The sequence below is a fragment of the Ursus arctos genome, unplaced genomic scaffold, assembly GCF_023065955.2.
Source record: "Ursus arctos isolate Adak ecotype North America unplaced genomic scaffold, UrsArc2.0 scaffold_32, whole genome shotgun sequence".
In the NCBI taxonomy this organism is placed as follows: Eukaryota; Metazoa; Chordata; class Mammalia; order Carnivora; family Ursidae; genus Ursus; species Ursus arctos.
Genome location: NW_026623008.1, coordinates 31,861,457 through 31,877,744, shown reverse-complemented (window position 1 = coordinate 31,877,744; position 16,288 = coordinate 31,861,457). Strand labels below are relative to the sequence as shown.

Sequence of the window (16,288 nt, the reverse complement as noted above, 5' to 3'; positions counted from 1 at the left end):
TTAATGATGTTATTTTTATTTATTTCATATTTTTAAATTTTTGGACTATCTTCTGTCTTTAGGGTGTCTTTATTTTTCATCATTATTATTTTTTAATGGAAGTAGTTGAGCTGACACACCATATTCCGTTCGTTTCAGGTGTACCTTTGCCTTCAATGGCAAAGCCAGGACTCTGTTTCTCCCTTCTTTGCTGCTTCTCTTCTCTGCATCTCCTTCCATGAAGAAGGGGGCTCACCAATAGCCAACTGCAGGCTTTTCTTTTTTAATGTAAATTCAAATTAGGTAACATATACTGTATTAGTAGTTTCAGGGGTAGAACTTAGTGGTTCATCTGTTGCGGTAACAGCCAGTTGTCATTCCATCAAGTGCCCTCCTTAAGGCCCATCACCCAATTACCCCATCCCCCCACTTCAGCAGCCTCAGTGTGTTCTCTAGATATATGGGAATATTACTCAACCGTTAAAGGACTCAAATCTTGTCATTGGCAAGTGCATGCTGTTAAACCAACCACATCCCTCACCAACCCCCCTTCAGCAGCCCTCAGTTTGTAATATAGATACACTGTAAATTACTCAACCACCAGAAGGAATCAAATCTTGCCGTTGGCAACTGCATGCTGTTTAACCAACCACATCTATCTCCACTGTTCTGTCGTTCAAGTCAAGCAGAGCTCTCTGAGTCATTCATGAGATAGAGCACCGTGGCGGGAAGGTACTCTGTGTCCTGTAGTCTGTCTCCTGTTCAGATAGCCAGTTGGAGGAGCTTCGTCCTGGCAGAACAATTAGAGAGACTTTGCTACGGGCAGAGGGAGGGGTGGGGCTCCCTCACGACACCACAGTGTGCAACCAGGCAACCTCTTTGTAGACTAACTGACTCACATCGACCAGGTTGCCTTAAGCTAGAAAGTCAAAGGTCTGTTTCTCCTTCGTTTTCTCATCCTCTTGTTTGCTTTTCCTCACCCACCAAGGAGAATGGCCCAGCAGCAGCTCAGCCCATGCTTCTTAGCCAGTCACTCCCATAGAGTCTTGTCCCGTGTCCATATCAACAGTGATCATAGAGTAATTCCCGAGTAGGACCAACAATGGACTGACACTTACTCTGTGTCCTTTCAGAGTCAACCAAGGAGGACCTTGGCAAGAAACCACCATGGCCCAACACATCGAGGGTAAGCTTGGCTGTCTTTGCCTGAGAAAGAAATGTTTCTTACTTGAGTTTCGTCTTTTTGAAGTGAGTTCAGCTATGACAACATGACAGTGTAGTTTTTAGACGTGAGGTACCATTTTCTTGGGGTGTTGGGAGGGGAGGTTGTAAACTGTGTGGTAGGGGACCTTTTACTCAGAAGCGGTATTTCCTCCCTGAATTAAGAGTTTTGTAATTGTGCTTCAGGGAATTTGAAAGATCCATCCCCCAGGAAAAGCTCATGCCTTTTCCACGGGTGCACACTGTGCTTCCTTTCCGGGCCTTTGTCTTTCCTGCTGTTTCTCATTTGGTTTTCAATAGTCACCAAGAGAGCCGTTGATGACACAGTATGCATATGACCTGACTCTCAGGGTGTGTTCTTTTCTGTAAATTCAGGTGGCCCCAGAACCATGTGGAGGTGGTATGTATTCTGGAATCAGTCCCTTGCTGAGGAAAAACTCTAGATGGTAAGGCAGGTTGGGGGGATGTCCTCACTGTCCTCAGTCTGGAGAGCCATCTGATTCCAGGTCCCTGGTAGGACTGAGGCTTGGGAGTGTGGGGAAAAGCAGACTCCAGGTGAGAAACTATGTGCATGTGTCTCCAGTCCTAGGAAAACAAGGCATTCCCCCTGGGTGGTGTGGGTGTGTGTGCATGAGGCTTGGAGGTTAGGTGTCTTGTGTAGTGTGATTGTGAGTGTGTGTGTGTGTGAGAGAGAGAGAGCAAGAGAAAGAGAGACAAAGACAGAGACAGAAAGAGAGAAGACAGAAACATAGAGAGAGAGACACAGAGAGAGAGAGAGAGAGAAAGGTGTTTCTCCAGGAGATGTCAGACAGATACTGCATGATGTCACCCTTCTCCAAAGCCATGTCATCACACTGCGCTCTTTAGAGCCTTACTGCAGTGGGTGGCCCAGCAGGGGCACTTCAGTCCATGCTTGGAAACCAGCTGGCTCCATACACCCCAGCCTCATGTCCATATCAAGCAACATTCCATGAATATTCTTGGGCAACAAGAGGAATGTGCTGACGGGTACTCTGTGTCCTAGATACCTTGGAGGAAGACATCGATCCCATCAAAGGAGACAGCGCCGGAGGCACACCTCTCGCCATGGTGAGCTAGAAGTTCTTTGTCCGAGGAACAGATGTTGCTTTCTTGGTTTCTTTCCAATCAAATTCAGATGAAAATCAGACAATGTATATTTGAGATTATACATATAGATCTCATATAATTTTCCTTTTTGGGAGAGCATTGAGTGGTTGTCTCTGCCAACCGTTAGCTGATTTGAGAGGACATTTACCATTGGCGACACCAAACGTGGTTCTAAACGCTGTGGTAGGATCCTGTCCCTCAGTAACACTTTCTCCTGCTTGGATGAAGCATTTTGTAGTCACCGTCCTGAATGGACTGGACAGACATGTCCCCCAGGACAAACAACTTCCTAAGGCATCCCCAGTTCACTTACTTTGGGGTCGTTGGACTCAACCACTGTGTTCCATCTGGGTTCCTAAAGTCATTGAGGGAAATAAAGCTCATGCACACAGACAGTGTGTAGCATGACCTGAGCCTCACGGTGTCCTCTTTTCTGTACCTGCAGGTGACACCTTCAACCATCACCAGCGAGAGCGGTACGTATTCTGGAATCAGCCTCTTCCTGAGATAAAACTCTAGATGTTAATGCAGGTGGGGCATCTTTGCAATCCTCAGTCTGGCGAGCCGCCCTGATTGGGTTGTGGGGGTGTGGGGCACCAGAGATTTCCCAGGTGAAAAAATGTGTCCATGTGTCTACAGTCCTAGGAAGCCATTGTATTCCCTGTGTGTGGTGTGGGTGTGTGTTCATGAGGCTTGGGGATGGGGTTTCTTTTGTGGCTCTATGTGGTGTGATTGTGAGTGTGTGATTTTGTGTGGGAGACAGGGAGAGACAGACACAGACAGAGAGATGCAGAGAGGGAGAGGGAGAGTTGGAAAGAGTGAGAGAGAGATTGCATATGTCTCCAGGAGGTGTATCCCACTGCCACTGCACAATTCCCATTGTCCACATTCTCAAAGAAAAAAAAAAAAAAGAGAAGAAAAGACAAGATGAGATAAAGAAATCTCATCACAGGGCACACATTTTAGGCCTATTAGCGCAGGAGGCCCAGTGGTGGCGTTCAGCCCATGCCTGGGAACCAAATGCCTCCATATGCTCTAACCCCATTCATAGTGAGCAATACTCTTCGAGGCATTCTCTTTTTTTTTTAAGATGTTATTTATTTGAGAGAGAGTGAGTGAGAGCACAAACAGGTGAGAGGGGCAGAGGGAGAGAGAAAAGCAGACCCTTGCTGAGCAGAAGCCCCATGCGGGACTCGATCCCAGGACCCTGCGGTCCTGACTTGAGCTGAAGGCAGATGGTTCACCGACTGAGCCACCCAGGCTCCCCTCCCCGCATCATTCTTGAGCAGCACCACCAATACGCTGACAGGTACTCTGTGTCCTTCTAGATGTGACTGATGATGGCGCTGTCTGGTCCTGGCTGTATCAGAGGATCCCAGAGGAGGAGGGCCTGCCTCCTGACAAGGTGAGCTCGCCTGTCTATCCACGAGGAACAAATGTTGCATTCTGGGTTTCTTTCCAATCAAATTCAGATGAAATTCAGACAGTATACTCTGTGTTGGCGAATTGAACATAATACTAAAACAAAAATCATTTTCCTAATGTCAACTGCTTGTATATGGAAATGAAATTATTTTTATATACAGATTTTACGTAAAAAGCTATATATGGTTTTGAGATTCTACATATGGAATTTCCCTAGTGAGGAGAGCGTTGAGTGGTTGTCTCTGCCAACCGTTAGCTGATTCGAGAGGACATTTAGCATTGGCGACACCAAACGTGGTTCTAAACGCTGTGGTAGGATCCTGTCCCTCAGTAACACTTTCTCCTGCTTGGATGAAGCATTTTGTAGTCACCGTCCTGAATGGACTGGACAGACATGTCCCCCAGGAAAAACAACTTCCTAAGGCATCCCCAGTTCACTTCTTTGGGATCGTTGGACTCAACCACTGTGTTCCATCTGGGTTCCTAAAGTCATTGAGGGAAATAAAGCTCACACAGACAGTGTGTAGCATGACCTGGGCCTCACGGTGTCTTCTTTTCTGTACCTGCAGGGGACAGGAGCATCTGGTGAATGCGGTACGTATTCTGGAATCAGCCTCTTCCTGAAACAGAACTCTAGATGTTAATGCAGGTGGGGCATCCTTGCAATCCTCAGTCTGGCGAGCCGCCCTGATTGGGTTGTGGGGGTGTGGTGGACAGGAGATTTCCCAGGTGAAAAAGTGTGTCCATGTGTCTACAGTCCCAGGAAGCCATTGTATTCCCTGTGTGTGGTGTGGGTGTGTGTGCGTGAGGCATGGTGTTGGGGTGTGTTTTGTGGCTCTATGTGGTGTGATTGTGAGTGTGTGTGTGTGTGTGTGAGAGAGAGAGAGAGGGACAAAGACCGATAGAAAGAGAGACATAGAGAGACAAAGACAAAGAGAGAGATGACCGAGAAAGAGAGACAGGGGGAGAAAGAGAGAGAAAGGTGTTTCTCCAGGAGATATGTCAGACAGATACTGCATGATGTCACCCTTCTCCAAAGCCATGTCATCACACTGCGCACTTTAGAGCCTTACTGCAGTGGGTGGCCCAGCAGGGCCACTTCAGTTCATGCTTGGAAACCAGCTGGCTCCATACACCCCAGCCTCGTGCCCATATCAAGCAACATTCCATGAATATTCTTGAGCAACAAGAGGAATGTGCTGACGGGTACTCTGTGTCCTAGATGCCTTGGAGGAAGCCCTGGATCCCATCAAAGGAGACAGCGCCGGAGGCACACCTCTCACCATGGTGAGCTAGAAGTTCTTTGTCCGAGGAATAGATGTTGCTTTCTTGGTTTCTTTCCAATCGAATTCAGATGAAATTCAGACAGTATACTCTGTGTTGGCGAATTGAACATAATACTAAAACAAAAATCATTTTCCTAATGTCAACTGCTTGTATATGGAAATGAAATTATTTTTATATACAGATTTTATGTAAAAAGCTATATGTACTTTTGAGATTCTACATATGGAACTTCCCTGGTGGGGAGAGCGTTGAGTGGTTGTCTCTGCCAACCGTTAGCTGATTCGAGAGGACATTTAGCATTGGCGACACCAAACGTGGTTCTAAACGCTGTGGTAGGATCCTGTCCCTCAGTAACACTTTCTCCTGCTTGGATGAAGCATTTTGTAGTCACCGTCCTGAATGGACTGGACAGACATGTCCCCCAGGACAAACAACTTCCTAAGGCATCCCCAGTTCACTTACTTTGGGGTCGTTGGACTCAACCACTGTGTTCCATCTGGGTTCCTAAAGTCATTGAGGGAAATAAAGCTCATGCACACAGACAGTGTGTAGCATGACCTGAGCCTCACGGTGTCCTCTTTTCTGTACCTGCAAGGGACAGGAGCATCTGGTGAATGCGGTACGTATTCTGGAATCAGCCTCTTCCTGAGACAAAACACTAGATGTTAATGCAGGTGGGGCATTCTTGCAATCCTCAGTCTGGCGAGCCGCCCTGATTGGGTTGTGGGGGTGTGGTGGACAGGAGATTTCCCAGGTGAAAAAGTGTGTCCATGTGTCTACAGTCCCAGGAAGCCATTGTATTCCCTGTGTGTGGTGTGGGTGTGTGTGCGTGAGGCATGGTGTTGGGGTGTGTTTTGTGGCTCTATGTGGTGTGATTGTGAGTGTGTGTGTGTGTGAGAGAGAGAGAGAGGAACAAAGACAGAAAGACAGAGAGACATAGAGAGACAAAGACAAAGAGAGAGATGACCGAGAAAGAGAGACAGAGAGGGGGAGAAAGAGAGAGAGAGGTGTTTCTCCAGGAGATATGTCAGACAGATACTGCATGATGTCACCCTTCTCCAAAGCCATGTCATCACACTGCGCACTTTAGAGCCTTACTGCAGTGGGTGGCCCAGCAGGGCCACTTCAGTCCATGCTTGGAAACCAGCTGGCTCCATACACCCCAGCCTCGTGCCCATATCAAGCAACATTCCATGAATTTTCTTGGGCAACAAGAGGAATGTGCTGACGGGTACTCTGTGTCCTAGATGCCTTGGAGGAAGCCCTGGATCCCATCAAAGGAGACAGCGCCGGAGGCACACCTCTCGCCTTGGTGAGCTAGAAGTTCTTTGTACGAGGAACAGATGTTGCTTTCTTGGTTTCTTTCCAATCAAATTCAGATGAAATTCAGACAGTATATTCTGTGTTGGCGAATTGAACATAATACTAAAACAAAAGTCATTTTCCTAATGTCAACTGCTTGTATATGGAAATGAAATTATTTTTATATACAGATTTTATGTAAAAAGCTATATGTACTTTTGAGATTCTACATATGGAACTTCCCTGGTGGGGAGAGCGTTGAGTGGTTGTCTCTGCCAACCGTTAGCTGATTCGAGAGGACATTTAGCATTGGCGACACCAAACGTGGTTCTAAACGCTGTGGTAGGATCCTGTCCCTCAGTAACACTTTCTCCTGCTTGGATGAAGCATTTTGTAGTCACCGTCCTGAATGGACTGGACAGACATGTCCCCCAGGAAAAACAACTTCCTAAGGCATCCCCAGTTCACTTACTTTGGGGTCGTTGGACTCAACCACTGTGTTCCATCTGGGTTCCTAAAGTCATTGAGGGAAATAAAGCTCATGCAGACAGACAGTGTGTAGCATGACCTGAGCCTCACGGTGTCCTCTTTTCTGTACCTGCAGGTGACACCTTCAACCATCACCAGCGAGAGCGGTACGTATTCTGGAATCAGCCTCTTCCTGAGATAAAACTCTAGATGTTAATGCAGGTGGGGCATCCTTGCAATCCTCAGTCTGGCGAGCCGCCCTGATTGGGTTGTGGGGGTGTGGGGCACCAGAGATTTCCCAGGTGAAAAAATGTGTCCATGTGTCTACAGTCCTAGGAAGCCATTGTATTCCCTGTGTGTGGTGTGCGTGTGTGTTCATGAGGCTTGGGGTTGGGGTTTCTTTTGTGGCTCTATGTGGTGTGATTGTGAGTGTGTGATTTTGTGTGGGAGACAGGGAGAGACAGACACAGACAGAGAGATGCAGAGAGGGAGAGGGAGAGATGGAAAGAGTGAGAGAGAGATTGCATATGTCTCCAGGAGGTGTATCCCACTGCCACTGCACAATTCCCATTGTCCACATTCTCAAAGAAAAAAAAAAAAGAGAGAAGAAAAGACAAGATGAGATAAAGAAATCTCATCACAGGGCACACATTTTAGGCCTATTAGCGCAGGAGGCCCAGTGGTGGCGTTCAGCCCATGCCTGGGAACCAAATGCCTCCATATGCTCTAACCCCATTCATAGTGAGCAATACACCTCGAGGCATTCTTTTTTTTTTTTTAAGATTTTATTTATTTGAGAGAGAGTGAGTGAGAGCACAAACAGGTGAGAGGGGCAGAGGGAGAGAGAAAAGCAGACCCTTGCTGAGCAGAAGCCCCATGCGGGATTCGATCCCAGGACCCTGCGGTCCTGACTTGAGCTGAAGGCAGATGGTTCACCGACTGAGCCACCCAGGCGCCCCTCCCCGCATCATTCTTGAGCAGCACCACCAATACGCTGACAGGTGCTCTGTGTCCTTCTAGATGTGACTGATGATGGCGCTGTCTGGTCCTGGCTGTATCAGAGGATCCCAGAGGAGGAGGGCCTGCCTCCTGACAAGGTGAGCTCGCCTGTCTATCCCCGAGGAACAAATGTTGCTCTCTGGGTTTCTTTCCAATCAAATTCAGATGAAATTCAGACAGTATACTCTGTGTTGGCGAATTGAACATAATACTAAAACAAAAATCATTTTCCTAATGTCAACTGCTTGTATATGGAAATGAAATTATTTTTATATACAGATTTTATGTAAAAAGCTATATGTACTTTTGAGATTCTACATATGGAACTTCCCTGGTGGGGAGAGCGTTGAGTGGTTGTCTCTGCCAACCGTTAGCTGATTCGAGAGGACATTTAGCATTGGCGACACCAAACGTGGTTCTAAACGCTGTGGTAGGATCCTGTCCCTCAGTAACACTTTCTCCTGCTTGGATGAAGCATTTTGTAGTCACCGTCCTGAATGGACTGGACAGACATGTCCCCCAGGAAAAACAACTTCCTAAGGCATCCCCAGTTCACTTCTTTGGGGTCGTTGGACTCAACCACTGTGTTCCATCTGGGTTCCTAAAGTCATTGAGGGAAATAAAGCTCACACAGACAGTGTGTAGCATGACCTGGGCCTCACGGTGTCCTCTTTTCTGTACCTGCAGGGGACAGGAGCATCTGGTGAATGCGGTACGTATTCTGGAATCAGCCTCTTCCTGAAACAAAACTCTAGATGTTAATGCGGGTGGGGCATCCTTGCAATCCTCAGTCTGGCGAGCCGCCCTGATTGGGTTGTGGGGGTGTGGTGGACAGGAGATTTCCCAGGTGAAAAAGTGTGTCCATGTGTCTACAGTCCCAGGAAGCCATTGTATTCCCTGTGTGTGGTGTGGGTGTGTGTGCGTGAGGCATGGTGTTGGGGTGTGTTTTGTGGCTCTATGTGGTGTGATTGTGAGTGTGTGTGTGTGTGTGTGTGTGTGAGATAGAGAGGGACAAAGACAGATAGAAAGACAGAGAGACATAGAGAGACAAAGACAAAGAGAGAGGTGACCGAGAAAGAGAGACAGGGGGAGAAAGAGAGAGAAAGGTGTTTCTCCAGGAGATATGTCAGACAGATACTGCATGATGTCACCCTTCTCCAAAGCCATGTCATCACACTGCGCACTTTAGAGCCTTACTGCAGTGGGTGGCCCAGCAGGGCCACTTCAGTCCATGCTTGGAAACCAGCTGGCTCCATACACCCCAGCCTCGTGCCCATATCAAGCAACATTCCATGAATATTCTTGAGCAACAAGAGGAATGTGCTGATGGGTACTCTGTGTCCTAGATGCCTTGGAGGAAGCCCTGGATCCCATCAAAGGAGACAGCGCCGGAGGCACACATCTCACCATGGTGAGCTAGAAGTTCTTTGTCCGAGGAACAGATGTTGCTTTCTTGGTTTCTTTCCAATCAAATTCAGATGAAATTCAGACAGTATACTCTGTGTTGGCGAATTGAACATACTAAAACAAAAATCGTTTTCCTAATGTCAACTGCTTGTATATGGAAATGAAATTATTTTTATATACAGATTTTATGTAAAAAGCTATATGTACTTTTGAGATTCTACATATGGAACTTCCCTGGTGGGGAGAGCGTTGAGTGGTTGTCTCTGCCAACCGTTAGCTGATTCGAGAGGACATTTAGCATTGGCGACACCAAACGTGGTTCTAAACGCTGTGGTAGGATCCTGTCCCTCAGTAACACTTTCTCCTGCTTGGATGAAGCATTTTGTAGTCACCGTCCTGAATGGACTGGACAGACATGTCCCCCAGGACAAACAACTTCCTAAGGCATCCCCAGTTCACTTACTTTGGGGTCGTTGGACTCAACCACTGTGTTCCATCTGGGTTCCTAAAGTCATTGAGGGAAATAAAGCTCATGCACACAGACAGTGTGTAGCATGACCTGAGCCTCACGGTGTCCTCTTTTCTGTACCTGCAAGGGACAGGAGCATCTGGTGAATGCGGTACGTATTCTGGAATCAGCCTCTTCCTGAGACAAAACACTAGATGTTAATGCAGGTGGGGCATTCTTGCAATCCTCAGTCTGGCGAGCCGCCCTGATTGGGTTGTGGGGGTGTGGTGGACAGGAGATTTCCCAGGTGAAAAAGTGTGTCCATGTGTCTACAGTCCCAGGAAGCCATTGTATTCCCTGTGTGTGGTGTGGGTGTGTGTGCGTGAGGCATGGTGTTGGGGTGTGTTTTGTGGCTCTATGTGGTGTGATTGTGAGTGTGTGTGTGTGAGAGAGAGAGAGAGAGGAACAAAGACAGAAAGACAGAGAGACATAGAGAGACAAAGACAAAGAGAGAGATGACCGAGAAAGAGAGACAGAGAGGGGGAGAAAGAGAGAGAGAGGTGTTTCTCCAGGAGATATGTCAGACAGATACTGCATGATGTCACCCTTCTCCAAAGCCATGTCATCACACTGCGCACTTTAGAGCCTTACTGCAGTGGGTGGCCCAGCAGGGCCACTTCAGTCCATGCTTGGAAACCAGCTGGCTCCATACACCCCAGCCTCGTGCCCATATCAAGCAACATTCCATGAATTTTCTTGGGCAACAAGAGGAATGTGCTGACGGGTACTCTGTGTCCTAGATGCCTTGGAGGAAGCCCTGGATCCCATCAAAGGAGACAGCGCCGGAGGCACACCTCTCGCCTTGGTGAGCTAGAAGTTCTTTGTACGAGGAACAGATGTTGCTTTCTTGGTTTCTTTCCAATCAAATTCAGATGAAATTCAGACAGTATATTCTGTGTTGGCGAATTGAACATAATACTAAAACAAAAGTCATTTTCCTAATGTCAACTGCTTGTATATGGAAATGAAATTATTTTTATATACAGATTTTATGTAAAAAGCTATATGTACTTTTGAGATTCTACATATGGAACTTCCCTGGTGGGGAGAGCGTTGAGTGGTTGTCTCTGCCAACCGTTAGCTGATTCGAGAGGACATTTAGCATTGGCGACACCAAACGTGGTTCTAAACGCTGTGGTAGGATCCTGTCCCTCAGTAACACTTTCTCCTGCTTGGATGAAGCATTTTGTAGTCACCGTCCTGAATGGACTGGACAGACATGTCCCCCAGGAAAAACAACTTCCTAAGGCATCCCCAGTTCACTTACTTTGGGGTCGTTGGACTCAACCACTGTGTTCCATCTGGGTTCCTAAAGTCATTGAGGGAAATAAAGCTCAGGCAGACAGACAGTGTGTAGCATGACCTGAGCCTCACGGTGTCCTCTTTTCTGTACCTGCAGGTGACACCTTCAACCATCACCAGCGAGAGCGGTACGTATTCTGGAATCAGCCTCTTCCTGAGATAAAACTCTAGATGTTAATGCAGGTGGGGCATCCTTGCAATCCTCAGTCTGGCGAGCCGCCCTGATTGGGTTGTGGGGGTGTGGGGCACCAGAGATTTCCCAGGTGAAAAAATGTGTCCATGTGTCTACAGTCCTAGGAAGCCATTGTATTCCCTGTGTGTGGTGTGCGTGTGTGTTCATGAGGCTTGGGGTTGGGGTTTCTTTTGTGGCTCTATGTGGTGTGATTGTGAGTGTGTGATTTTGTGTGGGAGACAGGGAGAGACAGACACAGACAGAGAGATGCAGAGAGGGAGAGGGAGAGATGGAAAGAGTGAGAGAGAGATTGCATATGTCTCCAGGAGGTGTATCCCACTGCCACTGCACAATTCCCATTGTCCACATTCTCAAAGAAAAAAAAAAAAGAGAGAAGAAAAGACAAGATGAGATAAAGAAATCTCATCACAGGGCACACATTTTAGGCCTATTAGCGCAGGAGGCCCAGTGGTGGCGTTCAGCCCATGCCTGGGAACCAAATGCCTCCATATGCTCTAACCCCATTCATAGTGAGCAATACACCTCGAGGCATTCTTTTTTTTTTTTTAAGATTTTATTTATTTGAGAGAGAGTGAGTGAGAGCACAAACAGGTGAGAGGGGCAGAGGGAGAGAGAAAAGCAGACCCTTGCTGAGCAGAAGCCCCATGCGGGATTCGATCCCAGGACCCTGCGGTCCTGACTTGAGCTGAAGGCAGATGGTTCACCGACTGAGCCACCCAGGCGCCCCTCCCCGCATCATTCTTGAGCAGCACCACCAATACGCTGACAGGTGCTCTGTGTCCTTCTAGATGTGACTGATGATGGCGCTGTCTGGTCCTGGCTGTATCAGAGGATCCCAGAGGAGGAGGGCCTGCCTCCTGACAAGGTGAGCTCGCCTGTCTATCCCCGAGGAACAAATGTTGCTCTCTGGGTTTCTTTCCAATCAAATTCAGATGAAATTCAGACAGTATACTCTGTGTTGGCGAATTGAACATAATACTAAAACAAAAATCATTTTCCTAATGTCAACTGCTTGTATATGGAAATGAAATTATTTTTATATACAGATTTTATGTAAAAAGCTATATGTACTTTTGAGATTCTACATATGGAACTTCCCTGGTGGGGAGAGCGTTGAGTGGTTGTCTCTGCCAACCGTTAGCTGATTCGAGAGGACATTTAGCATTGGCGACACCAAACGTGGTTCTAAACGCTGTGGTAGGATCCTGTCCCTCAGTAACACTTTCTCCTGCTTGGATGAAGCATTTTGTAGTCACCGTCCTGAATGGACTGGACAGACATGTCCCCCAGGAAAAACAACTTCCTAAGGCATCCCCAGTTCACTTCTTTGGGGTCGTTGGACTCAACCACTGTGTTCCATCTGGGTTCCTAAAGTCATTGAGGGAAATAAAGCTCACACAGACAGTGTGTAGCATGACCTGGGCCTCACGGTGTCCTCTTTTCTGTACCTGCAGGGGACAGGAGCATCTGGTGAATGCGGTACGTATTCTGGAATCAGCCTCTTCCTGAAACAAAACTCTAGATGTTAATGCGGGTGGGGCATCCTTGCAATCCTCAGTCTGGCGAGCCGCCCTGATTGGGTTGTGGGGGTGTGGTGGACAGGAGATTTCCCAGGTGAAAAAGTGTGTCCATGTGTCTACAGTCCCAGGAAGCCATTGTATTCCCTGTGTGTGGTGTGGGTGTGTGTGCGTGAGGCATGGTGTTGGGGTGTGTTTTGTGGCTCTATGTGGTGTGATTGTGAGTGTGTGTGTGTGTGTGTGTGTGTGAGATAGAGAGGGACAAAGACAGATAGAAAGACAGAGAGACATAGAGAGACAAAGACAAAGAGAGAGGTGACCGAGAAAGAGAGACAGGGGGAGAAAGAGAGAGAAAGGTGTTTCTCCAGGAGATATGTCAGACAGATACTGCATGATGTCACCCTTCTCCAAAGCCATGTCATCACACTGCGCACTTTAGAGCCTTACTGCAGTGGGTGGCCCAGCAGGGCCACTTCAGTCCATGCTTGGAAACCAGCTGGCTCCATACACCCCAGCCTCGTGCCCATATCAAGCAACATTCCATGAATATTCTTGAGCAACAAGAGGAATGTGCTGATGGGTACTCTGTGTCCTAGATGCCTTGGAGGAAGCCCTGGATCCCATCAAAGGAGACAGCGCCGGAGGCACACATCTCACCATGGTGAGCTAGAAGTTCTTTGTCCGAGGAACAGATGTTGCTTTCTTGGTTTCTTTCCAATCAAATTCAGATGAAATTCAGACAGTATACTCTGTGTTGGCGAATTGAACATACTAAAACAAAAATCGTTTTCCTAATGTCAACTGCTTGTATATGGAAATGAAATTATTTTTATATACAGATTTTATGTAAAAAGCTATATGTACTTTTGAGATTCTACATATGGAACTTCCCTGGTGGGGAGAGCGTTGAGTGGTTGTCTCTGCCAACCGTTAGCTGATTCGAGAGGACATTTAGCATTGGCGACACCAAACGTGGTTCTAAACGCTGTGGTAGGATCCTGTCCCTCAGTAACACTTTCTCCTGCTTGGATGAAGCATTTTGTAGTCACCGTCCTGAATGGACTGGACAGACATGTCCCCCAGGACAAACAACTTCCTAAGGCATCCCCAGTTCACTTACTTTGGGGTCGTTGGACTCAACCACTGTGTTCCATCTGGGTTCCTAAAGTCATTGAGGGAAATAAAGCTCATGCACACAGACAGTGTGTAGCATGACCTGAGCCTCACGGTGTCCTCTTTTCTGTACCTGCAAGGGACAGGAGCATCTGGTGAATGCGGTACGTATTCTGGAATCAGCCTCTTCCTGAGACAAAACACTAGATGTTAATGCAGGTGGGGCATTCTTGCAATCCTCAGTCTGGCGAGCCGCCCTGATTGGGTTGTGGGGGTGTGGTGGACAGGAGATTTCCCAGGTGAAAAAGTGTGTCCATGTGTCTACAGTCCCAGGAAGCCATTGTATTCCCTGTGTGTGGTGTGGGTGTGTGTGCGTGAGGCATGGTGTTGGGGTGTGTTTTGTGGCTCTATGTGGTGTGATTGTGAGTGTGTGTGTGTGTGAGAGAGAGAGAGAGGAACAAAGACAGAAAGACAGAGAGACATAGAGAGACAAAGACAAAGAGAGAGATGACCGAGAAAGAGAGACAGAGAGGGGGAGAAAGAGAGAGAGAGGTGTTTCTCCAGGAGATATGTCAGACAGATACTGCATGATGTCACCCTTCTCCAAAGCCATGTCATCACACTGCGCACTTTAGAGCCTTACTGCAGTGGGTGGCCCAGCAGGGCCACTTCAGTCCATGCTTGGAAACCAGCTGGCTCCATACACCCCAGCCTCGTGCCCATATCAAGCAACATTCCATGAATTTTCTTGGGCAACAAGAGGAATGTGCTGACGGGTACTCTGTGTCCTAGATGCCTTGGAGGAAGCCCTGGATCCCATCAAAGGAGACAGCGCCGGAGGCACACCTCTCGCCTTGGTGAGCTAGAAGTTCTTTGTACGAGGAACAGATGTTGCTTTCTTGGTTTCTTTCCAATCAAATTCAGATGAAATTCAGACAGTATATTCTGTGTTGGCGAATTGAACATAATACTAAAACAAAAGTCATTTTCCTAATGTCAACTGCTTGTATATGGAAATGAAATTATTTTTATATACAGATTTTATGTAAAAAGCTATATGTACTTTTGAGATTCTACATATGGAACTTCCCTGGTGGGGAGAGCGTTGAGTGGTTGTCTCTGCCAACCGTTAGCTGATTCGAGAGGACATTTAGCATTGGCGACACCAAACGTGGTTCTAAACGCTGTGGTAGGATCCTGTCCCTCAGTAACACTTTCTCCTGCTTGGATGAAGCATTTTGTAGTCACCGTCCTGAATGGACTGGACAGACATGTCCCCCAGGAAAAACAACTTCCTAAGGCATCCCCAGTTCACTTACTTTGGGGTCGTTGGACTCAACCACTGTGTTCCATCTGGGTTCCTAAAGTCATTGAGGGAAATAAAGCTCATGCAGACAGACAGTGTGTAGCATGACCTGAGCCTCACGGTGTCCTCTTTTCTGTACCTGCAGGTGACACCTTCAACCATCACCAGCGAGAGCGGTACGTATTCTGGAATCAGCCTCTTCCTGAGACAAAACTCTAGATGTTAATGCAGGTGGGGCATCCTTGCAATCCTCAGTCTGGCGAGCCGCCCTGATTGGGTTGTGGGGGTGTGGGGCACCAGAGATTTCCCAGGTGAAAAAATGTGTCCATGTGTCTACAGTCCTAGGAAGCCATTGTATTCCCTGTGTGTGGTGTGCGTGTGTGTTCATGAGGCTTGGGGTTGGGGTTTCTTTTGTGGCTCTATGTGGTGTGATTGTGAGTGTGTGATTTTGTGTGGGAGACAGGGAGAGACAGACACAGACAGAGAGATGCAGAGAGGGAGAGGGAGAGATGGAAAGAGTGAGAGAGAGATTGCATATGTCTCCAGGAGGTGTATCCCACTGCCACTGCACAATTCCCATTGTCCACATTCTCAAAAAAAAAAAAAAAAAAAGAAGAAAGAAAGAAAGAAAGAAAGAAAGAAAGAAGAAAGAAAGAAAGAAAAGAAAAGAGAAGAACAGAAAAGATAGGATGAGATAAAGAAATCTCATCACAGGGCACACATTTTAGCCCTATTACCGCGGGAGGCCCAGCGGGGCATACAGCCCATGCCTGGGAACCAAATGCCTCCATATGCTCTAACCCCATTCATAGTGAGCAATACACCTCGAGGCATTCTTTTTTTTTTTTTTTTTAAGATTTTATTTATCTGAGAGAGAGTGAGTGAGATCACAAACAGGTGAGAGGGGCAGAGGGAGAGAGAAAAGCAGACCCTTGCTGAGCAGAAGCCCCATGCGGGATTCGATCCCAGGACCCTGCGGTCCTGACTTGAGCTGAAGGCAGATGGTTCACCGACTGAGCCACCCAGGCGCCCCTCCCCGCATCATTCTTGAGCAGCACCACCAATACGCTGACAGGTGCTCTGTGTCCTTCTAGATGTGACTGATGATGGCGCTGTCTGGTCCTGGCTGTATC

At 47.5% G+C, this 16,288-nt stretch overlaps 2 long non-coding RNA genes across 3 annotated transcripts in view; both read left to right on the top strand.

The window, feature by feature from the left end:
- LOC130542315 (uncharacterized) overlaps nt 1-2,263 on the top strand; it is a 37,837-nt gene extending 35,574 nt beyond the window's left edge. For both annotated transcript variants that reach the window (XR_008956796.1, XR_008956795.1), the window contains exons 5-7: nt 1,113-1,165; nt 1,576-1,600; nt 2,225-2,263. This is a non-coding gene — a long non-coding RNA (uncharacterized LOC130542315). The remainder of the gene's footprint in view (nt 1-1,112; nt 1,166-1,575; nt 1,601-2,224) is intronic.
- A 2,728-nt stretch (nt 2,264-4,991) lies between these two features.
- On the top strand, nt 4,992-7,911 carry LOC130542314 (uncharacterized). The gene is made up of 3 exons (XR_008956794.1): nt 4,992-5,040; nt 6,947-6,977; nt 7,831-7,911. It is a non-coding gene; the product is annotated as an uncharacterized LOC130542314 (long non-coding RNA).
- Nucleotides 7,912-16,288: the final 8,377 nt, after the last annotated feature.